General features: G+C 35.3%; 1 protein-coding gene across 9 annotated transcripts in view; it reads right to left on the bottom strand.

The window, feature by feature from the left end:
* Positions 1–25891, bottom strand: part of NUMB (NUMB endocytic adaptor protein) — a 159543-nt gene that overhangs the window by 88916 nt on the left and 44736 nt on the right. The window lies entirely within an intron of this gene.

The following is a 25891-nucleotide window of genomic DNA, read 5'->3' as shown; positions in this document are numbered from 1 at the left end:
TTATTTCTTCCTGTCCCTAAAGAAAATATATGGCTGGTAAAAGGGTAAATATTACAGAATTACAATTATAGAACTAGGATTTAGCTTTCAAAATGGAAAAAAGTCACAAAAAGAATATTCCGCTGCATATTAAAGATCTCTGATTTATGGAGAAAACCACACAAGCAAAGTTAAGCTACGAAATGGTATACAAAGTTAGAAACAAGGAACTTGGGAATTCCTTTAATTTAATAAGACAATTCAGATAAAATATTTAGAGAGCATCTACCGTGTGCAGTACAATCACAAAACTACTTACTATTAGGTAGGATACACAAAAGTCAAATGCCTAGAGGTAAATTACTGGACCTTTGAAATATAAATAATTTCTGACCTCTAGGTTCTCATAATCAAAGAAGGGAATATTAAAAAAACCACGTGATAGGGCCGGCCCCATGGCATAGTGGTTAAGTTCGCGTGCTCTGCTTTGGCGGCCTAGGGTTCGGATCCTGGGCGCGGATCTATGCACCACTCATCAAGCCATGCTGTGACCTCGTTCCACATCCAAAACAGAGGAAGATTGGCATAGATGTTAGCTCAGGGACAATCTTCCTCACCAAAAAAGAACCAAAACAAGCAAAGAAACAAAAAAACCACATAATGGAACATTGCAAATGTTTTAAGGACAAACTGCTATGTCCTTAAGAAGGAATGAGATCACTGAGTTGAGAGGAATTATTTCATAGAAGATGTAGCATTTGAAAAGTGGGATTCTAATAACCCTAACTTCTGAATATAAAAACAATTTAAACTAAAAAGCTTTCCTTTTGTTATTATAGAGGTGTATATTGCCTCTTAGTTACTACAGACATTCATTGCTTAACCACAAGGATATGTTCTGAGAAATGTGTCCTTAGGCGATTTTGTCATCGTGCGAACATCACAGAGTGCACTTACACAAACCTAGATAGTGTAGCCTACTACACACCTAGGCTGTATGGTACTAATCTTATGGGACCACTGCTGTCTATGTGGTCCGTCATTGACCGAAACATCAGTATGCAGCACATCACTGTATTAAGACAGAAGGTAGAAAATGAAAATGTACTAAATACATCTAAGAAAATATTTTCAACAAGGAGTTGATAGTAACAGCCATATCTTCAATTGCCATTTACCTTCATATACTAGCTTAGAATTTTACACTAAGAAACTTGAAAAACTAAGAGAAAAACAAACATTTAAAATAACTGAGGGCCCGCCCTGTGGCTTGGTGGTTAAGTGCGCACACTGCAATGCTGGTGGCCCGGGTTCGGATCCCGGGTGCGCATCGAGGCACCACTTCTCCGTCCATCCTGAGGCCGAGTCCCACATACAGCAACTAGAAGGATGTGCAGCTATGACATACAACTATCTACTGGGGCTTTGGGGGGAAAAAATAAAATAAATAAAATCTTTAAAAAAAAATAAAATAAAATAACTGAGGCTATTCACTCATTCACTTATCCAACTTCTTAAAAAAGAGAACTAAAAAAGCACAACTGGGCATAAAATTCAGCTCTAAGAATTAAAGCAGCAAGACACAAAGGAACGCGAAATGAGTTACACAGACCTAGCAAACAAAAGGAAGCCTAATTGTTCATATCTGTTTCTACCTCCTAAAGAAGAATTTATCATAAGGATCTTTATGAAAAAGACACTAAAAATGGGTCTTTCATAATAGATTTACAAAAGATACAAAAATCTTTTTTGGTAAATTTTATTGAAGTATAATATATGTAGAAAGCAGCGCACAAGTCATTAAGTGTACAGCTCAATCACTTTTCACACAGAAACACACTTATGTTAACTAGCACCCAAAGCAAGGAGAGAACATTACTCCCACACCTCAGAAGCCCCTCTTCCAGTCACTACCCCTCTGCCCCCATCAAAGATACCACTATCTTAACTATCTTAACTTCTAACATCATAAATGTGTTTTGCCTATTTTTGAACTTTATAAAAAAAGAATCCTACAATATGTACTCTTTTGTGTCTGGTTTCTTTCACTCAACGTTATGTTCATGAGATTTATTCATACTGTTGCACACAGATATAATTCATTCACTCTCTTGGATGGGGTTCCATTGTTCACAGAGTTGTGGGGTTTTCTTAATCAATGCTTGATAAAAGCTGAAAGCATAATACTAAGACAAACTTGAATTAAAATTCCCATTTCAACAGTGTGTGACATTAGGCAACTTACTTGGGAATCTCAATTCTCCATTATAAAAAAGGAATAATAATGCTTATAAAGTTGTCATATAAGGTTTAAATAAACAAATGTACAGTAATTGGCATAGAAAAGATGCCTTCTCAAAATATTAGTTCCCTTCTTTTCCTTCTCCCTAATCAAGATGAAATTATACTACTGGTAGCCCCATATACACTTTCCCTTCACCCACATAGTTCCCTCTACCTAGAAGGCTCTTCTTTGCCATCTCTCCCATACTCAAATCCTACCTCTTCTTCAAAGTAATGCTCAAATATCATCTCTTCTATCTCCCTTGCCATTTCAACTATATTTCACCCATGCCACTTAACATTTTCTATCTTGTATCTTGTATTCAACTGCCTACTTGAGGAAAGTGAACAAATCTGATTCATCCTCATCCCTCTTACCACACAAAGCACAGAGTTTTGCACATAGCAAGTACTCAAATATTTGTAGAGTAAGTAGCATCATTCCAGAACTATTGTTACCACCAAAGAGGGATTTTGTCCATTCACACCTGGCATTTAATAGTCAAAACAAGTTAAACTGTCACTATTGCTGTCTTCAGAATCTCAATCAAATAATTTTACAATAAATAACCATATTTCGATCAATACCTGCACTGACCAGTAATATATCTATTTGTAATAAGGTTAGGTGCTTTTTTTTTTTTTTTTTTTTTAAAGATTTTATTTATTCACTTTTTTCCCCCCAAAGCCCCAGCAGATAGTTGTATGTCATAGGTTCACATCCTTCTAGTTGCTGTACGTGGGACTCAGCCTCGCGCTGGACGGAGAAGCGGTGCCTTGGGGCGCGCCCGGGATCCGAACCCGGGCCGCCAGCATCAGAGCGCGCACACTTAACCGCTAAGCCACGGAGCTGGCCCTAGGTGCTTTTTTGAAGGGGATAATTTTAGCAATATAATCTGAAAATCTTTTATAGAAAGGAAAAATAGGAATAATATTTTACAGAAATCTATAGGATAATTTTGTTAAACAGCTCATCAATACTATTATCAAGATGAGTTTTTATGAATGTTGCCAGTCTAATAACATAAATTATATGTTATATTTACATATAATATAAAATAACATTACATAAAAATAATTATTAAAATGACTGTGTTCATTGTAGCTCAAAGATTTAATAAAGAAATGTTACCACCCCCCCCCAATATCCCCTTTTAACAACTAATTGCAAAAATGGCCTTCAAATTTTCTTAATAAATTTGTAAAAGTATCTGTCTGGAACAAAGGCGATCTAATTTTTACAAAGCACCCTTTTTAAATAAAAATTATTAGTTATATAAATATCCCATTTATAAATGTTTAAGGAACTGCCTATGAGGTATTCAAGGCTACCAGACCATGACAGAACTCCAAACAAAAAAATCAGGCCCTTCTGCTCCGGATCTCAACAATTTGGAATTTTTGTTTGATCAGCATTTCCTTCACTGCTTTACTTCACTTTCTCTAAATAATAAAAATAATCTTTTGTCCCTTTTTATGAATTTTATAAATAACTAATAAGGTCAAGTTGTTTGGATCACAATCAGACATATGAAAAGATTTTAATTAAGGAATTTTTAGGTAAATTTTTATCTTTATATAACAGAGAAAACTTGCGAATACCACCAATTATTTACATTTTACACCAATTGCTTTGTCATTCGTTCTCTTTCTCTCTGATGGCACATTTTTTTCTAAACCATGCGAGAGTGACTTGCAGACATTGTACCATTTTAGCCCTCAATATTTCCGTGTATTTTCCTAGGAACAAGGACATTTGCTTAGATAACCACAGTATATATAGCTAACCAAATCAGTATTGTATCAATGTTAAAATATCTATAATATAATTACAGTCCATATTCAAATGTCATTAATTGCCTTAAAAAGTCCTTTAAAGGACTTTTCCCCAGTCCATAATCCAATTCAGGTCATGCATTGCATTTAGTGGTAATGTCTCTTTAGAATTCTATTATCTGGAACAGTTCCTCAGTCTATGTCTTTTAAGACTGATATTTTTAAAGAAAACACACCAGTTATTTTGTAGACTGTCCCTCAATTTAGGTTCGCTTGATGGTCTCTCATGTTTAAATTCAGGCTATGCATTTTTTGTAGGAATGTCACAAAGTAACATTGAGTCCTTCTCACTGCATCCTATCAGAAGCTGCAAAACGCTAGTGGGTTCTATTACCAGTGATGCTAACTTTGATCAGTTGGTTAAGGGCTATCTGCCAGATTTCTCCACTGTAAAGTCTCTGTTTTTCTCTTCGTAAAATACTTTATGAAGAACTATCTTGAAGCTATGTAAATATCATGTCCCTCATCAAACTTTTACCCAATAGTTTTGGTACCTGCAGATGATTCTTGTGTGCAAGTACTATTATAATTGTTCTGAACTAGTCATTTTTGAACTCTAACAGTTCTACATTTATTGCTGAAAAGAACTTTCCCTTCTCTCCAACTTAGTTATTTATTCATTCATTTACTTATATTTGTCTGGACCTACGGTTCTTATTTTTTCCATGGATTATAATCTATAACTACCATTATTTATTTGGCCAGAGAAAGTTCTCCAAACTGGCTCTCACTCCTTTTGATATGTCCCCATCATTCTTTCACTACCTTCCTACTTTATGAAACAATAATATGTTCCAGGCTCACATCCAGTTCTTCCTGGGATCAGCCAATTCTCCAAGGAGCTCTGATTTCCTTTTAGTGGAGAATGGTTTAGAAACCAACATATGGGAGTTAGGTGTGTTCACTGTTATCACAGAAGTAATTGCTTCTAGGCCCTTTTAGCAAACAAAGCTGCAATATACATATATAACACACATATGCATATGCATGGACATACATATGTATACATATATACACACATGTCTATGAGAAATATATATAAATATACACACATATATACGTATATTTCTCTACTTTTATATAAATAAATAAATATTAAAAACCATGAGTTCATAACCTCCAATTCAAATCCAACATCACAAGGTTCATTCTAGCCTTCTCTTCCATATATAAAACTCCCTTCTCCAACAATGATACACCTGGCTCCCATTATCCTCAATACACTTATTCATTTGTTTAATCCTAGAATAGATAGAAAATAGTTTCAAAATTGCCAATTCATACCACTACAAAAAATCAGCCTACAAACTAGGGTTTGTTATTTGTTTATACAGTCATGTGTCGCTTAACGATGGGGATACATTTTGAGAAATGCATCATTATGCGATTTTGTTGTTGTGAGAACATCATAGAGTGTACTTATACAAACCCAAATGGTGTAGCCTACCACACACCTAGGCTATCTGGTACTAATCTTATGGGACCACTGTCATATATGTGGTCCTCCGTTGACTGAAACGTCATTATGTGGCACACGACTGTAGTTCTTTTTAACTTGAGTTTGAAAGTATACTATCCTCAAAAGTTACTTGGGTTACTTATCTTTCCTCCTTCAGTGTGGTTATGTTATTCATCTGAAACACAGGTTCATTTTTTTCTGTTTATATATTAGGGTTTTATCCCCATCTTTACTGATTTTCTTTTCTTTTTTAGTATCTAAACCATTAGCATGGCAGTGTTCTCTGATATTTTGAATTGATGAATATGCATTGCTACCAGGGTTCTCTCTCCCAGAGGTTGCAATAGAGCTATACAGTTTAGGAATAATATTTCCCATAAGAAATCAGCCTTTTTCTAGACAACTACATGTATCCACCATCACCTGACTCCAGCCTACCTGTTTTCTGGGAATTCTGTTTCTAGATATAGAAAGAAGGATAAAATGAAATGGGTGAACCCTACTCCAGCAACCTCATAGATCATTACTTGTAAGACAGTTTTCAAACTGTGCTCCTTAGGGATGCCACAGGGTGGAAGAGGGCAGGACACAGTGGGTAGAACTCCTGGTTCCCGCCTTGACTTTAACTAAAGCTTTTATTGGTATAATATATTGGGCTTCAGCCTAAGATTTTGTTCATTCAACTCATTCAGCAAATATTTACTGAATGTCTATGCCGTCCCATGCACTGTTCTAGGTGCTTCAGTGAATAAAGCCTTCATTGGACTTAAATTCTAGTAGTGGGAGAGACAAACTATAAACATAAGTAAATTATATAATTAGTTTAAAAAATAGAAGTTATGGAAAAAATTCAAAAAGATAAACAGGTTCAGAAGTACCAGCATCAGGGAGAACGAACACAGTCTGTAGTATTAGACAATGTTCAGTCTCCTTTTATATAAATAATTTTTTTAAGTTTGTAAGTCACTAGGACAGAAGAAGAGCAGCCCAATTTTCCAGTTGGTGCTAACCCTGTGTCTACAGGTCCAAGGACAGGCCATCAGAAAGAAAGACATCAAACATCTTCCTTCCTTCTTTCACAGAATCTCATGGCAAAATCTAGGAATGTTTATGTTGGTTTTTCTCAATTCAGCTCCTCTACTTTGCAATTAATTGAATATTTCTCCTAACTTCTGACAAACAGCTTTCCATCAATCTCAATTTTAGAAATATTAAAATTTTATTTTTCCTCAAACTATTTTATTGGGAAATTTGTACAGGCAATATCAGAGCTGTTAATTACTCTTTTAGACCTTTAAACTACATTAACTTTTATCCTATCCAAATCCAAAAACCTCCCTGAGTTTACAATCAGCAAAAGACTAAGATACCTAATATTTCTCAATTGTACTAAGTCATATCCCTCAAATCTTAAACAACTGAGTTTGTTAGAACCTAAGTGCAGAACTTCATAATAATCACGGTAATATTTAATCAGCTCTTACTATGTGTCAGCTATTGTTTTAAAGGCCTTATGTGAATTACTTCTTTTATACTTCATAACAACCCTATGAGATAAGCACCATCAATGAAGATATACAGATGGCAAATAAGCATATGAAAAGATGTTCAACCTATGTCATTAGGGAACTTGCAAATTAAACCAACAATGAGATACCACTACACATGTATTAGAATGACCCAAATCCAGAACACTGACAACACCAAATGCTGGAAAGGATGTGAAGCAACAGTAACTTTCATTCATTGTTACTGGGAATGCAAATGGTACAGCCACTTTGGAAGACAGTTTGGTAGTTTCTTACAGAACTAAACATACTCTTACCATATCATCCAGCAATCCCTCCACCTTGGTATTTACCCAAAGGAGTTGGAAACCAATTACAGGACAGGTACTCTTCTAGACAGAGTCAGAATACACTTAATGGCACTAATGACAGTGTATTATAACTATTGGTGTATGTTATGTTCCTATAGTTGAGAGTAGAGTTCATGGTTTATAATTATATGATAATAGTAAAAAGGACCATAACTTATTTATCACTTATTAAGAGTACATTTATCAATTAGTTCATTTAATGTTGTCTTTAACCAACCTCAGTACCTAACTTAGAACCTTGTCTACAAAAGGCACCTAATATATTTGTATTGAATAAATAAGAAGATAAATAACTAACTCTGTCTTGGGACAGAAAGTGAATTAGAGCCAGAACAATGATCAGATTAGAATTGAAGGAAACAGGAAAAAAGCATAAGAAAATCCTTAATAAGGCTTAGCAAGTTTGGCATGATACAGCCCTTGCCTATCAGACCAACCACACTGGCCACGTTTGATGCCTTAAACCTGTCATGCTTCTTTTTAACTCAAGGTGTCTAATCCATAGTTCTAACAACCTCTTACTTTTCCCTAAATTAATTCTATTCATCCTTCAGAGCTCTGCTCAAATATCACTTCCTCAAAGTAGCTGTCCTTGACCGTCCCCTTCATCTGACCTAAATCTCTATAATAAGGTCATAACACCCTTTACTGTTTATCACAATATAAATAAATAAGTGTGTACAGTCATGTGCTGCATAAGGACGTTTTAGTCAACGATGGACCATGTGTACAATGGTGGTCCGATAAGATTAGCACCACATAGCCTGGGTGTGTAGTAGGCTACACCATCTAGGTTTGTGTAAGTATACTCTATGATGTTCACAAAATGACGAAATCGCCTAACAACACATTTCTCAGAACATATCCCTGCAGTTAAGCAACGCATGACTGTATTATAATATCTTTCTTCCCTACAAGAATATAAGCTGCATGAGGGCAGGATCCTTATATGTCAAGTTCACTGTAATGATTAATATATGCTTAAAATTGTTTATAATAGTTTTATTATTATAAATTATTAATAATATAGTTTAATAAATTAATTTATAGTAAGTATAGACATCCATTACAAATTATTACAGAGTAAATTGTATCAGACCAATTCTCCTAGCAAGAAAAACTATAAAAACTGGATTTAAAACCAAAAAAATAAATAAAGAAGGCAGCCAGGATGTGAGAAGCCAAAATACCAGAGAAAAAGGAAATTCAGAGTTAAGCCTGATATTCTCCACTACTTTTTCCTCCTAAGGCAACTAGCTGCAGACTAGAGCTGTTGGCAATCTCACTGGGCTGCAGAGACAAAAATTAGAGTTTAGGGCTTGTCAAGACAGGTTTGAGGGGCTAAGATTCAAGCAAAAAGGCAACCACAGAAAAGTGAGTACTGCTTTCGCCTTTAGGGTATTTACTGAATCCTAACCTGTGTGAAGTCCAGGGGCCAAAAACAAAGCGAAGTGTCTATTTTAAAGCAAAAAAGGCAAGCAGAGCTTTTGGTAGTCTCATAGTGCTAGGAAAAGAAAAATTACCGTTCAGGGCCTGCCAAGAAGGAGAGGTCCTGGCAAACACCCCAGGATTCCATTTGATACCTACGAAGGCCAATACTCTTGGAGTAAGGGGAAACTGGATTTAAACCAGCCCTTAAGAAGCCTAAAACAAAGCCTCAAGTCATCTCAAGCCTGTGTTAGATCAAGGTCATCTGCTCCTACTTTTAACTACCACCAGAGGAAAATCAAATCCTCTCTAGAGAACAGTATCACCATCAAGAGCCTCTATAATTTCTTAGGCACAATGGCTGACATTCATTTAAAAAATTACCAGGAATGCTGGGGGACAGGACCAAATGACTGAAAGCCACAAGAAAAAGGAGACACTAAAAAAAAAGACCAAAAGGAGATCCAGATATTGTAATCATCAGACACAGACTTTAAAATAATTATGATTTATATGTTCAGGAAAATAGATGGCAAAATGAGAATTTCACCAGAGAACTGGAATCTATAAAAACAAACAAAAAAGAATTAAATTGAAATTCTAGAACTAAAAAAATACATACTATGAAATTAATAATAAAACAGATGCTTTGAACAGTAGATTGGACACTAAATGAACCAGAAAACAGGTCAATAGAAAATATCCAGATGAAGGACAGAAAAGAACAAGAAGGAAAATACAGAAAAGCACATGAGAGACATATGGGATACAGAGAAAGATCTAACATACAGATATCTAGAATCCCAGAAGGAAGTGAGTGAAAGAGGCAAAAGGAATATCAGAAGAAATATTCCAGACCTGACAAAAGACACCAAGCTACAGATTTAAGACAGTCTATGGAACTCAAGCATCTTTTTTTTTTTTTTATTGATGTTTTAATGGTTTTTAACATTGTGAAATTTTGGGTTGTGCATTTTTGTTTGTCCATCACCATATATATGACTCCCTTCACCCCTTGTGTCCACCCCCCACCCCCACTGCCCCTGGTAACCACAGTACAGGAACTCAAGCATCTTAAATACAAAGACCACCTAGATGCATTATTGAAAAATGCTGAAAACCAAAGACATTGCTTCTCTAATGAAAACAATGGAACGATATATTTAAAATGCTGCAAGAAAATAACCGCCAGCCTGGAATTCTATGTCCAATGAAAATATCCTTTAGAAATGAAGACTAAATAAAAAAAGCTTTCAGACAAAAATAGAACATTGACTACCAGCAGACTCACACTAAAAGAAAAGAATTATCTATGAAGAAAGAAAATAATCTCAGATGGAAGTATGGTAATACAGGAATGAATCAAGAATACTAGAAAGGGGGTCGGGCCCGTGGCTTAGTGGTTAAGTGCTCGTGCTCTGCTACTGGTGGCCCAGGTTCGGATCCCAGGCGCGCACCGACGCACTGCTTCTCCGGCCATGCTGAGGCTGTGTCCCACATACAGCAAGTAGAAGGACGTGCAACTATGACACACAACTATCTACTGGGGTTTTGGAGAGAAAAAGGGAAAAAAAAAGAGACGGATTGGCAATAGATGTTAGCTCAGGGCCGGTCTTCCTCAGCAAAAAAAGGAGGATTGGCATGGATGTTAGCTCAGGGCTGATCTTCCATGCCAAAAAAAAAAAAAGAAAGAATACTAGAAAGAGGAAATATGTGAGTAAAACTAAATAACTACAGATTATTTAAAACAATAAAACTAAAACCAAGCCAAAAAAAAACAAACAAAAGGGAAATGATAAATGGAATGAAAGGGCTGTAGGGTCCTTGTACTGTCCAGAAAATAACAACAGTAGACTGTGTGCAAAAATGCCCAGAATAATTCCTTCCATTCCTTATGCACACTCTTTACAATGTGACTTTGCTACTCTTCCTATCAAGAGGTAGAATGTATTTCTCTACCTCTTGAAGTTGGGCTTGGCCATGTGACTTGATTTGGCCAAAGGGACATTAGAAAATGCAATACAAGCAGACATTTGAAAGGGCTCGTGTACTAGGATTTGTCCTCTCTTGCTACTCTTAGAACTTTGAGCCATCAGGTAAATGAATCTGCCTGCTGGAAAGGCCACGTGGAGAACAAACCTCCCACCCCTACCCTGGCCAAAACCCTGCCAACCAACAAACATATAAGTGAGGCTATTCTATACCTTTTGGCCCCAGCCAAACCACCAAGAGACCACAGAGATCAATATAGCCCAAGCCAAACTGCCAATCCACAGAATTATGAGCTATTAAATGATTTATTTTAAGCCACTAAGCTTTTTATGAAGCAAAAACTAGCTGATACCAAACTAATATATGTAAGTAGATCAGTGGTTCTCAAACAAGGTTGATTTTCCTCTCCAGGGGACATCTGGCAATGTCTAGAGACATTTCTCGTTGGCACAACTGGTTGGATGCTACTGGCATCTAGTGAGTAGAGGCCAGGGAGGTTGCTAAACATCCTACAAGGCCACCACAACAAAAAATTATCCAGCCCAAAATGTCAACACTGCCAAGGTTGGGAAACCCTGAAGCAAAGCAAGACAGAATGAGGCAGCCTTTAGAACAATCCTATCCAACAGAACTTTACACAATGATGAAAATGTTCTATATCTGTGCTAGCCAATATGGTAGCCAATAGCCACGCTTCGCTAGTAAGCACCTGAAATGTGGCTAGTTTGACGGAGGAACTAGAGTTTTCATTTTATTCAGTTTTAATTAATTTAAATTTTAATAGCCACATATGGCTAGTGGCTTCTGTATTGGACAGCACAGCTCTAAAATTTAGATGCTAGTGATATTGAGAGTAGTGAAAATTAGGTTGAATAATAGTGGAAACAATGAGTTTAATAAAGTTAAGACCCATAGTCACTTGCTACAAATAAATATTCCAAATATTCTTTTTTGTTTCAATATCTATAAATTCTGAAATGTACCACACTGATAAAACAATAAACTGAAAAAAAATTTTTAAATAAATTTATCATATCTTGCAGAAAACAACTGTTCACGAAATGCTCGCTGACAACCTTAACTAGAGGGCTTTTCTAGACTATTAACATGAAAACCCTAGAATTTCCTCGGCTTTTTTTTTTTTTTAAGTTTAAAGTGATTTAAGAACTACTGCATTTTATTAGAGGCCTTCGAACTGCACTAAATGAATAGCTTTTAATCAGATCATTTCAGGTAATTAAATATTCATTTACTGTATTACTTACTCCCCTGCAGCAGTTCACTATCCTTTCTTTTCTTCTCTACCCCACACCATCCACCACAAGAGAAGGAAGTTGATCCAATGCTGGGACAATTCCAAAGATTTTTTTTAACTTGTCAGCATTAAGTAGGTCAGTTTTTTGCTCTAGTGGGTGTTTTGGCAATAAATTTTCTTACTAGAGTACAGTGACTACTCTGCCTGGTAAGCACACACCACAAAGAAAAAAAAGAAAAAGACTTTGAATAACTCTCCCTTAGGCTGCCTGATCTCCAGAAGAAAATCCCTGAGTCTTAACTGAATACTACCAGGAAATTGTGACAGAAAAACAAAACAAAACAGAAATAAAGAAAATTCCAATTCAAAATTTGCTCTATATAGTGAAGTCTAAAGATTTTAAAGGCCCTCAGTATCTAGCAACCCACAAAGATTTTGTTAAGACTCTGATATGTGCTCAGCCCAATTCCACTCACTGAGGTTACAGATCAAAGGAAAGGTAATAAAGGACACTCAATCTACCAGATGTTTTGTTAAGAATTCTAATAGAAGAAATTTTCTCAGTAAAACTAAAATTCTGGAAAATCCCTTATAAGATACAACTCCCTTGTGAGGAAATATTTTTAAAAAGTCAGAAATAACTTAAAACTTCTAATGACTGTATTATAGCAGAAAGCAAATTTGATAGAAGTTTATTAGAATAAATGGTTTATACATAATTATGTTATTGTTACTTCTTTTAAAAATCAGTATCATCTCTCTATTGTGGGTCTGAGAACTCAGTTTTACATTTTTAATCATTTGTAAATCAAATATTAAAGAAAATGCTTGACAGGTACACATGCAACCAGTTAATTTATCTCATATCAGATCAAAAGTTCCTGCAGGGGCAAGATTAATATCCCCTATTAATAACAGTGGATCAAATGAAGAAAGGTTGAAACCACTATATTTACTGGATTTGTTTTCCAGAAAATTCCAAGAATTTTGACAAATCCTAGAAGAAGAAAACGTAAATCTTGCAAGCCAGATCAGTAAATGATATGACTATAGAACATACTAAAGCTCACCAGGAATAAATTACATGAAAAAATAACATACTGTGACCAATATTCATATTGCTATGAAACATGTTGACATTCACCTTATCACATTGCACTCACTGTTAGAAACAAAATATTTAGAAATATAGAAAATTCCAGAAAAAAAGTCAGAAATTCACTCACGTACACTTTTACTTAAGAATTGAAATAAAAATGCACAGCTAGACTTTAGTTTCCTTAAAAAAGTAGTTTCTCTCAGTGAGAAGCTAGTTACTCTCTTTTCTACCGCTAGATACCAAAAATAGATAAAATCAAATTTAAATGAGTAAAATATTTTACATCTGAATGTCAAAATATACAATGGTTATACAGAAAAAAATTCCCATCATCGTGACCTATTAACAAGTTTTCATCTCTCATTATATTCTATTTGTTAACGTACCTACTCCTTGACAAAAATGTCATAAAGTTAGCTGAATAAGGAACTGAAACAGAAATAGATCATTTTCAAGACCAACAGAAGCACAAAGAGATATGAGAGAAATTTTTTTTTTATTTATACATAAAGTAGTTGAAGATAACAAGGTAACTAATTTGCTACACGGCCCATCTAACTTCTATTAGTTCAATTCTAACTCAATTCCCAGAATGTAGTTTTAGTCTGAAAAGTCCCGAAGATGACTAGGATAAGTTTGTGAACGGTGGAATCATTCTGGAGCTAGTAAGCTAATAACAGCCCGTTAATAAGACTCAAATTTACAGAGGGTGGAGGTGTGTGTGCATGTCCAAAATCAGCTCCATCTTTGAGACCAATAATCACCTTAAGAGAACTCTCTCTACCTTAAGGATGAAAAAAAGCTGGCTTAGAGTAACAATGTTTCTATTGTTATACATAGATTTAGAAAATAGATTTCTAAAAACAATTTAGAAATATTGTTCTAAAAAAAGCTACTGAGTAACAATATTTCTATTCTCTAATATTTCCATTTCTGCTTGTTTGTCTTCCTATATCCCAGTATCATCTAGCAAGACAGTGTTCTTCTAGCTCTATGTTAGAATTTCTATCATTTTCTCTTTTATTATCAGTATTCCCCTATCCATCTTAGAATTCATTCTTCTGTTCATTTAAAATTCTACCCTAATCTCCCCCATTAACTTGTTGGGAGGGGGAGTGGAATTCAAAGGTATGTTTTTTAAAAAAGACTATGGTATCATAGCAAAAACTAACAGATGGTGTGACATTGCATATACTTTTTGTTCCACAGTTCTTTTGCTCTGTACCATATTTCCAATGGGGCTGTAATACAGTAAATAGAATACTGGACTTGAAGTCAGAAGACCTTTGCTAAAAACTTGATGCTACTTTCAAACTGTACGACTTTAAATATGCCTCTACCCTCCACTTCATACATCTCTTCTCTTTTCATTTTATAAGGTGGGCAACAGCTTAAAGCTAATACTATTCTCATGTCATGGATAGGCAAATACACAGACGACAAAAATGACTTTAAAATCATATGATTAAACAGTCACGTTTAAGATGGGACCATAATGTATATCTTCTGATTTCCACTGGCATTTTTTCCTCTCCAATATACTACCTTAAACTATACTATCAGAGATACACTCATTATGTGTATCAACTTACTCCATAGGTTGACATGCCAAAAGACCACTAGAAATTAACCTATGTTTTATCTACTTATCAACAAAAATGAAAAACAAATGTTCCCATGTTATATAACATATAACATAACCCATGTTATGAAAACATAACATGTCAAGAGCATTTTAAAAACAAAAAAGGGCAAAGAACAATGGCAGAGGACAAAAGAAGAAATATAAATCCATAATAAAAATATTTGTTCCAGCAATTCTATTTGTAGGAACTATACTAACAACATAAAAGTACACAAAGGTAACTATAATGTTCACTGTATTACCATTTATAATAGTAAAACTTACTAGTAAAAATAGTAAAATAGCTTAAACATAAAAAAAAATGGGGGGCCGACCCCGTGGCTTAGTGGTTAAGTGCTCGTGCTCTGCTGCTGGCGGCCCGGGTTCGGAACCCCGGGCGCGCACCGACGCACCGCTTCTCCGGCCATGCTGAGGCCGCGTCCCACATACAGCAACTAGAAGGATGTGCAGCTATGACATACAACTATCTACTGGGGCTTTGGGGGAAAAAAAATAAATAAAAAAAAATGGGGACTGGTTGAATAAATTACAGTACATCTAAACCATGGCATACAATCTAGTTTTTAAAATTATGAAGTGCTAAAACAAGCCTTTTCTTCAAGAACACATTAGAAGATTGGGATAGAGGGCAAACGTAGTTTGAAAAAACATTACATAATTATCATTGCTTTGATTTGCTTTTAGAAACAGTAATTAATTTACTTTGAAATTTTATTAAACATGAAAGTAAAATGAGATTTTTGTGTTTATCAAAGGAATTTTTAAAATGTTATCTACTCAAACATCAAAGATCACACATCCTTCTTTGAAGCATTCCCCAATCCTCCAAAGCAAAGTCAGATGCTCCTTCCACTGTTTCCCAAATCACTCTTTCGATATCTCTGTTATAGGAGTCATTACCCTGGACTGTGTTTTCTTCACAAGACTGAGTTCTTGAAGACAAAAACTAGCTCTTAAGCATTTTTGCACTCTTGATATTTACAACAGGTCCCAGCAAACAGTAAGCCCTCTATAAAATGCTTGCTGAATGTCCACGTTCAAACTCTACTTCTCCACTTACTAAATACACCGCCTTAGACAACTTTTTAAACCTCTCTCAGCTTCGGTTTTCTTTTCAGCAACCATGGAATACAAAACCATGACCTATTTTATAGCATTGTGTGAGGGATTAAACCACCATATATAAACATATTTGGCCTGAGTGGTATAAAAATGGCGCTCAAAAAAATGCTACTTTCCTTTTCCTTTCTCCTCATGACAGTGCATCATAAAAAATTAGAGAACTGCATCTCCTTAAAGAAAACTGAAATGCTTGAAATGACTTATACAGACAAAAATCTTGCAGAAATTTAAATTAAAAAAATTTCCAGCTGCGTTTGCTAGGGAATGTAATAAAACCACTAATTAGTCTAATGGTGAAAATTCCGTCTCTTATTTCAGACAGCTGTGAGCACCGATGACATAGATCAGTGGTTCTCAAGCTTCAGCATACCTCCGAATCACCTGAAAGGCTTGTTAAAGCACAGAGCGCTGTGCACCATCCTCAAGGTTTCTGATTCAGTGGGTCTGGGGAGAAGCCCCAGAATTTGCACTGCTAACAAACTCAGAGAAGACGCTGATGATACTAGACCAGGGACCACACTTTGAAAATCACCATGTAGATAATTCAGCAATCAAGTCCAAAGTCTTCCCCAGGAATATTTTCTCTGAGGCTTTGGGGAAGATGACCTCTCTTTCTCTGGCATTGCAATTGTAAAACCAATATAAACTGGAGCTGCTTGCAGCCATCTTCCCTGACTAAAAGAAGAAAGCTGTCTTAGAAGTAAGGCAAAAGGCAAAGAAAACAGAGCTAAGAAATACAAGTGAGAGCCGCTGACAGTGATTTGAGCCCCTAAAATCTCTGCTAAATCAGATTTGACACTGGATTATTCAATTACTTGGGCCAATGATTCTTTTTCCCCCTTAAACTGGGTTTCTGTCCCCTGCAACTCTGTCTTCACTAAAACTGTGGGGAGTAGAAGGAGTGGAAGAGATGAAAGCAAAAGACTAATAACATACAGTCGTCCACGATAATACCTGAAAGTGAAACAGCGAACTTTTAAATGAGATTACATTTTGGCTATAACCTGTAATCTGAAAGAAGCTACCATATTTGGTGGTTTCTTGAAAACTGATTTCCTGGCTAGAATTTGTGACCAAAACCCTTTTCACAAGTTTACAAGTAAGCTTCAACGGATACCGGATGAAATTAGACAGTTGTGCCTTAGTCAATATCTAATCTCACTTAACTTTATTAGCTACAGTTTACAGTAAGCACAGATCTCTAAGTCTAGCCAGCGTCATAAAATTTATTTGGCCTATAATATCAATAATTAAAATGCGTGATTTATTCCTCCACTTATTAAGTCTCTATTACATAAAGATACCATGATAAATATGTCCAGCAGGTAAAAGTTCACAAGATAGAGAACCAGATTTAGGAGCCATCTATACTGAAATGACAATCGAAGCCAGGAAAATTAAGTCTGCCAAGGAGATGTTCTGCAAAGATCTTTAACCTACTTCATAGATAAGCTTCGTCTATGAAGTCTCAAAACTACAAGTTTAACAGATAAGTGCATTTTTCTGGGAAGAGGTGTCATTGCTTATGTCAGATTCTGAAATGAGGACAAGACCCAAAAAGGGTTAAGAACTAGTGGTGTAAAGAGAGGAAATATCAAAGGAGAGACCTATGAAGAACACTTATATTAAGAAGAGACATTGAAAGGAATCTATCAATTACTAACTGCCTATGTGAACTGTGCTATGCATATTGCATATCATATTGCATTTAATCCTGGTAATAATCTTTTGAGATGGGTATCAGTAGCTCAATTTTACAGATAAAAAATCTGAGGCACGGGGGCCGGCCCAGTGGTGTAGTGGTTAAGTCCGCGCGCTCTGCTTCGGCAGCCCAGGGTTTGCAGGTTCGGATCCCAGGCACGGACCTACGCACCGCTTATCAAGCCATGCTGTGGCAAGTGTCCCACATATAAAGTAGAGGAAGATAGGCACGGGTGTTAGCCCAGGGCCAATCTTCCTCAGCAAAAAGAGGAGGATTGGCAACAGATGTTAGCTCAGGGCTAATCTTCCTCACCAAAAAGAAAAAAAAAACCTGAGGCACAAAGAAATTAGGTAGTTTGACTAAGGCTAAGTAGCTATCCAAGCTACCACATTGTACAGAAAGGAAGATGAAACATCAAAGAATAAAGGCGCTATCATTACAACTCTAACGTTCATCATTTCTTTCAGAGCAGTATCTCTGAGAACTAATTGTTCTGGTCAACAACATAAACTTTGGAGATATCAATAAGAACAAAATTATTAAATGCTTAATTAAGGCATTAAATTATTAATTAATCAAATTATTTTTGAGGCTGTATAAATCTGGAAGCTTGGCAATTTGGCAGACTCCATTAACGCCACCATAAAACTAACAGTTTGAGTCAAAGCACTCATTCTAGAAAAAAAAAAAGGCACTGAAGGATGAAGGTTGGGATAAGGGCCAGTTCTAGTGTTTACAACTTCTCTTATTTTAATAAAAGTTCAAAATAAAAAAACACAGGTGTCAATAATCAGAGCCAATGAAATATGGCAAACCTGCCTAAATTCTCCTTCTTTTCACCAATACTTGTAAATTCTGGGTCATAATCTTATAAAAATCTTTAAAATAAAGTCGTTCCAGGTTATCGTCTGTATTAGCCAAGAAGAGTCACAAGTTCTTGCTGGGATCTTTTTCCTCCTTCTAACAGCTTGGCACCATCAGTAGCAATTTGCATAGTAAGCAGGTCTTAATACATTTTAAAGTAGTGTTTCAGAATGATGTAACATGCCAGAAGTAAGGAAAGAAACATGATCTAATCATTCACACAGGGATTAAAAGTAAGTACTCACAGGTATAGGCACACATGATGCTAGATGTGTTCTGCACGCAAGGCATAGTTTTTTCTGTCTCAAATGTCTTCTTTTTAAAGTATAAATAACATTAAAATACTGTGGAAGACAGTGAAGGTGACTGACTTCTAGGATGGATAAACGAATACAGACACAACTAAAAAAGATCTTTAACACAGCTGTTTTTCTCTATATGGAAAAAGAACCTAAAATGAAATTGATGTAGACTTCAGGTGGGAATGGAAATTAGTACAGCCTTTTTAGAATACAATTTGGCAATATGCATCTAAAGACTTTCAAATGAACATATATCCAGGAATTTATTATACAGAAATCATCAGACCACTCAGGTAATTTATGGTATATCTACACCAGCGGTTCTCAAGCTTTAGCATGCATCAGAATCACCTAAAGAGCTTGTAAGACTATAGACTTCTGGGCCCCAATGGAAGAGTTTCTGATTCTGTAGGTCTGGGCAGAGGCCAAGAAGTTGCATTTCTGACAAATTCCCAGGTTAACACTGATACTGCTGGTCTAAGGGACCACACTGAGAACGACTGATTTATACAACAGACTTCTATGAGACCATTAAAAGATGAAGTAGATCTATATTTATTGATATAACGTATCTATGCAGTAGTGTGCTGATAAATAGGATCTGGGAGGAACTGGGCAGGGAGGAAGAAGCCCTGATTTGTAGCATTTGCCAATGTCCACAGTATAACTTCTCCCACCATAGCTAATATCGAGCTACCAACGATTTGGGCTTATATAATTCCTTAATTATTGGCTCTGGTGAGCCAGGGCTAGCTGGTTCAAGCACACCACCTAGAAAAACATCTAAAAGGATATAAGGCAAAATGGTAATAGCAGTTCTTTGAGTAGAAAGATTATGGGAATTTTATTTTCTTTATGATTTTCTATATTTTCTTAATTGTTTTATGAACATTCTTACTTTTATAATAAAAAGCTATTAACTTCATTTTATTTTTCAGAATGTTATCAATTTAGATTAGAGTTCTTTACAGTTGAAATTTAGCAGCCCCTCTATCAGAGCGGACAATGATATTTAAATGAAGGTCTAAGTTCACTCTTACACTATCCTTCTATGCTAATACAACCTTGCCAAAGTGAAAAAAAGAGAGAGAAGGATAAGGCCCAATTGGGAAATCTTTGCACTCTAGAGTAGCTATTAATGCTGCCCTAGAATTCAAGTGGAAAATAGACCGAGACAGCCTACAACTTGCTATAAACCCAGTTTCACAAAGGGAGCAAGAGCATAATCCCTCTAGCCTTGCCTCATCAAAATGTAGGCTTGATTAACATTTCATCAAAGTATTGTTAACGAGAGGAAAACCAAAAATAGCATAAATGTCCGATAATAGAAGATTAAATAACTTAAAGCCATAAAATGGGATGATATGCACCTATCTACATGGTGATACAGGAAAATTTCCAACATGGGAAAATGGTCATAAACTATTGTGAAATGAAAAGTTTAAGTTACAAAACTGTGTATATGATCCTATTAATAAAGAAAAATACATATTTGTGTATGTGTATATATATTTGTATATGTATTAGTATTTAAAGACCAGAAAGATACAGCCAATGTTAACAGCAATTATCTCTGGATTGGGATATTACAGATGATCTTTTTATATTTGCCTATTTGTATTTTCAAAAATATCTACAACAAATATGTATTATTTGGGTAATTTTTTTAGTCAATATGCAGGGGAAACCCAAATGGTATCAAGTAAATAAAGAGATACCCAACCTCACTCTCAATCACAGAAATGTAAATTAAAACAAAATACTACTATATACCAATCAGATTGACAAGACTAAACAAATGGATAAGACCAAATGCTGGTAAGGATTTAAGGAAATGGGAACCCTAATACACTGCTGGTGGGAACCTAAACTGGGCAATCATTCTGGAAAACAATCTGGTAATATTTAGTGAAAATAAGTATGTATATGGACCATGAGTCAGCAATTCCTTTCCTCAGTATATACTACAGAGAAACCTTTGCATAGGTCAATAGGGGATATGTATAAGGAAGTTCATAGCAGTACTATTGGTGTTAGTTTTCAAGCCACACCTAGAAATCCATTATTAGAGAAATGCATAAGTAAAATGTAGAAATGCGGATACTATGGAACATTATGCAATAGTCAGTAGTTATAAACTACATTTACAAATGTTTAAATCGTAAAAAAGTGTTGAGTAAAAAATAAGTGAGATTCACAGCACATACCATTACACCAAGCTTCCAAAATTCAAGCCACATTTCATCTTGCATAACCAAAAACTCACCTTTACAACTAAATTTAAAAGTCTTTTCATTTCCTACAGTAACAGTGTTTAGTTTCTGCTGCTGACCAATTTTTTTGAACCAATGAAAAATTTCACTACTAGTCAACAATATCCCTCTTATCACAAAGTAAACCTCACATAAACTTCTGAAGTAAATTCAGTGACTGATTCCCCATCTACTACATGGACCCCAAAATACAGAAATAATAACTAAAAAGTGCAGGAGCAGATGTCTTTTACTAAAAGTCTACATGAATACACTGTACATATATAATCTGTAATCCTAACAATCCTGAGAGACAAATTTTAGAACCAAGAAATACAATAACCAAAATTAAAGTTGTGGGGAAAATTTCAATGCCTTTGAATTAAAATACACTTTCTCTCTCTCTTCTATTTTAATATTTTCCAAAAAAACCAAACTACTTAAATATATCCAGTCTAAAAAAAGAAAAAATGAAAAAAACTCAGAAAACATTCATCTCACTAATGAACAAGAGGCACCTACCATTCTTCCTCATCTTTAACCAATCCCTCCATGCAGAATGACCTATTTTCAGACTCCAATTTACCTAAAATCCTACCCAATCTTCAGGAAACAGCTCAAATGCCACATATCCTCTTCCAAGAAGCAAGTAAGAAAGAACATTTCTCACCTATGAACTTGAGAAGTAATTATAAGTTAACACACTGTCTTTTTTTATAGTTATTTACATGTTCCATCTCTCCTAATAAATTTTAAATTCTTTAAGAGCACGAAGCTTGGCTCCCATCTCCTACCTACCTCCCCCTCTTACACTAAGTTGATTAGTAAAAATTTGTTGAAATGAACTTTAACAATTAAAAGATCTTTGAAACAAAATGCAACAAATTAAAGAACTAACTTTGAGCTACATCAAAACTTTCACTTTCTGTGCTTATTAGTTTTATGAGTCGAAATCTACATAAATAATGACAAATCAGTATTTTTCACAAAAATTTGAAGAAATAAAGTAACATGTAAAAAGAAGACAATTTCTTAATCCTCTTTTAGAAACAAAGCTTCCTTTAAAAGGGAAAGGAATAATGTTATAATTTAGTTCCCCCATTGTTTTACAGGCAAATAGAACACAAGGGAACTTAGTTATAACTTGTTAGGATAAAACAATTAAAACTGATCCTTTAAAATGGGATTAATTTAAATTGAAATAATTGCCTTCAACTTTAAACACACAGCTGTGATGCTATCAATTATCGCCTGCCCACAAGTTTCTTACATATACACAATAATACCATACTATAAAATAAGCACGTAAGGTGACTATAAAATCAATCTTCCCTTCTACCCTCCCAGAAGTCCAATTTAACTTCCATCCCTTGCGCTAAAAAATACAGTTAACTACAAGTAAAATGGACTCAAATCAGTACAATGGGCAGTGGAAAGATCACACTCAGTCTTTGGAATTAAACAATCCAGGATAGGAATTCTCATTCTGGCTTTCAAAATCATTTAACTAATCTAGGCTTCGTAGATTGCCTCATCTGTAAAACCAACTACCTCATAAGGATTAAGTAAGAAAGTACACAAATGGCCTAACATAGCATTTGGTATGAAATAAATGCACAGTAAATGGCAGTTGGTATTATTATCATTAAGGGAACCCAATGTCACCACTGGCAGGACTACTAAGAAAAAGTTCTTTTTCAGCTCCTCTAACCCCAATTGTCCTGCTCTCCTTAGGATTTCGGATATCATTCATTCCGTTTACGAACGAAAATCTTAAACTCCTAAGATGGCTCAATACCAAGAGCCTTCTTCCTCTGTGCCCCGGATCCAACTATCAGCAGGCTTTAAACGAGTCTTATGAAGAAACATCTCTCAGATACTTCTAATGCGACAGAAGTCTCAACATATCTGACTGTCCTGAAGCCTTTCCCTTAACAACTGCTACTATCCTTTCCAAATCCTTAATACCCTTTTTAAAAAACAAAACTACTCCTAATCTCACACTATATATTGTGGCACCACATTAGGGGGGAAAAAAAAAGGCAAGACTTTACTTAGAAAATGGGGAGGGAAGCTAGATTTCTAAATGATTCAGAAAAAGTTAATAATTCTGCATCTAACAAGAAATTATCCAAATCTTGACAGTATCCGGATGTAGGAATTTCATACCAAGGGGGTAAGTACCCAATTATATATTTTTAAAAACAAAAAATTTAACCTAAACTATATCTTCTTTCAAGTAGATTTTAAAATATTAATAGAAACATACAATAGGCCAGGCAATTTCACACATTATCTCATCTAATCTTAATGACCATAAAAGGTAGGTATTATGTTCTATTCTCCCCTTTTTACAGACGAGGAAACAGAGGCTTAGAACAATAAGGTAAACTTCCCAAGGTAACAGGGTTTGGTAAGCAGCAAAGTTAGCATTTAACTTTTCCAGGTAGCGGGGACACAATAACGACAAGAAGATCAACAAAAATCCCTGCTCTCATGAAGGTAATTATAGTCAAAATAATTATGTATATTTTTATAATTGCGAAAAAACATTAAACATTTAAAAAATATTTTAGGGCCAGCCCTGTGGCCTAGTGGTTAAGTTTGGTGTGCTCTGCTTCAGCAGCCTGGGTTTGGTTCCCAGGTGCGGACCTACACCACTCGTTGGCAGCCATGCTGTGGTGGCAACCCACATACAAAATAGAGAAAGGTTGGCACAGGGCAAATCTTCCTCAAGCAAAAAGAGGAAGATTGACAACAGATGTTAGCTCAGGGCTAATCTCCCTCAGCAAAAAATAAAATAAAATAAAAAATATTTTATAAAGTGAAAGGCTACCCCCCTACTTTAATTTCTTAGTAAAGTCAGATTTCAAATACTGATTCTTCTCAAATTGGGACATACATACATTTCTCAATTTCACTGAACAAACTATAGTTGGTGAGTACAAGTGGTTAATAAATCAAATTCATTGTTGGTTATCCCTGATGACAATAACAAGAATAATAATAAGTTTTCACATATTGAGGTATATGGAGAAGCCATTCTGGTTTAAATTTGATTCAGCCTAAAACTTGTTTTTTCCAGAGCACCCTGACTTATGGCCCACCAAACATGCACTGTATGTCTGCTTCAAACATTTTCCCAAAACAAAGAATGCACTCTTTAAAGATAGGGAAGTAATGTCTCCCTCTCTCTGACACCAATACCAGTACTTCTTTGAAGATAAGCTTTTCTTCCCAGAGAACTGTCATGTTGACCCGCTGTGTATGTGCTAAACTGTGGCAAAACATCTCTTTGCAACTCTGGGGAAAAAAAACTATATTCCTGTCATGTTTGATGTACATTCATTGTTCTGTAAGGGTATATAGCCACGAGGTAAACCACGTTTCCCCAGAGGGCTTTCTTTCTTGCAAAATGGAGTGCTTCCCCTTGGCTCAAGTAAATACCATTCTATCTTTCTTATCTATTGATTGGTTATTGATTATTTGCATCGACATCGTTATTGTTAACAATAAATAACATTTATATACGTCAAGCACTCTGCTAAGGCTTTTAGATGCATTTTCATGTAATCCTTAAAGCCATAAAATAATTGTTTTAATAATATACAAGGTTGTTATACTTCCACAAAATTTTATTAACATAGATGCCGAATTTCAGACAGGTAACTGTTTTGAGAACCCTTGGTTCACAATGAACTAAAAATACACCAACAACCTCTGAGAAACTATTAAAGTTTTTTCTTATCAATGACAATAATTTTTATTCATTCAAGAAATATTTACCCAATACGTTTTCTGTGTAAGTCACAATCTATATAAAATATTATGGAAAATAGCAGGAACATGCCCTGAACAAGCTTGTAGTATAATAAGAAACATACAAATAACAGAAGTACACATACTAGAAGGAATAAATCACTATACATAAAATATCCTACAGGAATTATTAGTACAAAAGGTAACTTCTGGCAGGGAGAAAAAACATCTAGGGCTGGGGTAGTGTTTAAACCAGGTAGCAGAATGGAACTTAGGACAAGAGGACTTGGGTTACAATACCAAACTCACCAATTTATTCATTCACCTTACACTTACTGAGCAGCACCTTTGTGTCAAGCATTGGGATAAAAAGCTGAGTAAGTCTTGTCCCTTAAGTAGTTTAGTCTACATAGAGAAACAAACACAAAACACTTAAGTGTACTTAAATTCTTTAAAGGGGGCTAGAGAACAGAGACTAAAAAAAATCAGAAGCTTCCTGGTGAAGGTAACTTTCAAGCTAAGTCTAGAACAATAATCATTCCTAACACAATTATAAGATGGTCAAATTGTGTCAATAAAAGAAAGACTTACTCTAAGAGGATATCTATTTATCTTACCTGAAAACTATAAAAAAGATCACCCTACCCGAAAAATTAAACCTTTTCCTATGCTCCACTGCAGGAAAGTGGTTAAGTGGGCTGGCTTTGGAACCAGATTTGCTTGGGTTTGAATCATAGCCCCTTCACTTACAGGGAGATTTGAGCTTCAGGTTCCTCAGGTGCCAAATGAGGATAACAATAGTTCCTACCTTAAGAACTTGCTATGAGGATTAAATGAGTTAATACACGTCAAGGATTTAGAGCAGTACTCAGCACACAGTAAAACTCAATCACTCTTAACTATTATTATTACTATTACATTTACCAGATCATAATTAAACTTCTATTATGTACCAAATATAGTATGCAGTGTGTGATATAAGAAAAATTAAGGGAAAACTGATCTCCCATTTTCAGTCTAAATATATTAAAAGTC

This window comes from Ceratotherium simum, chromosome 24 (genome assembly GCF_057802395.1).
Source record: "Ceratotherium simum simum isolate JZ-2026a chromosome 24, ASM5780239v1, whole genome shotgun sequence".
NCBI lineage: Eukaryota > Metazoa > Chordata > Mammalia > Perissodactyla > Rhinocerotidae > Ceratotherium > Ceratotherium simum.
This window is presented reverse-complemented; position numbering and strand designations above follow the sequence as displayed.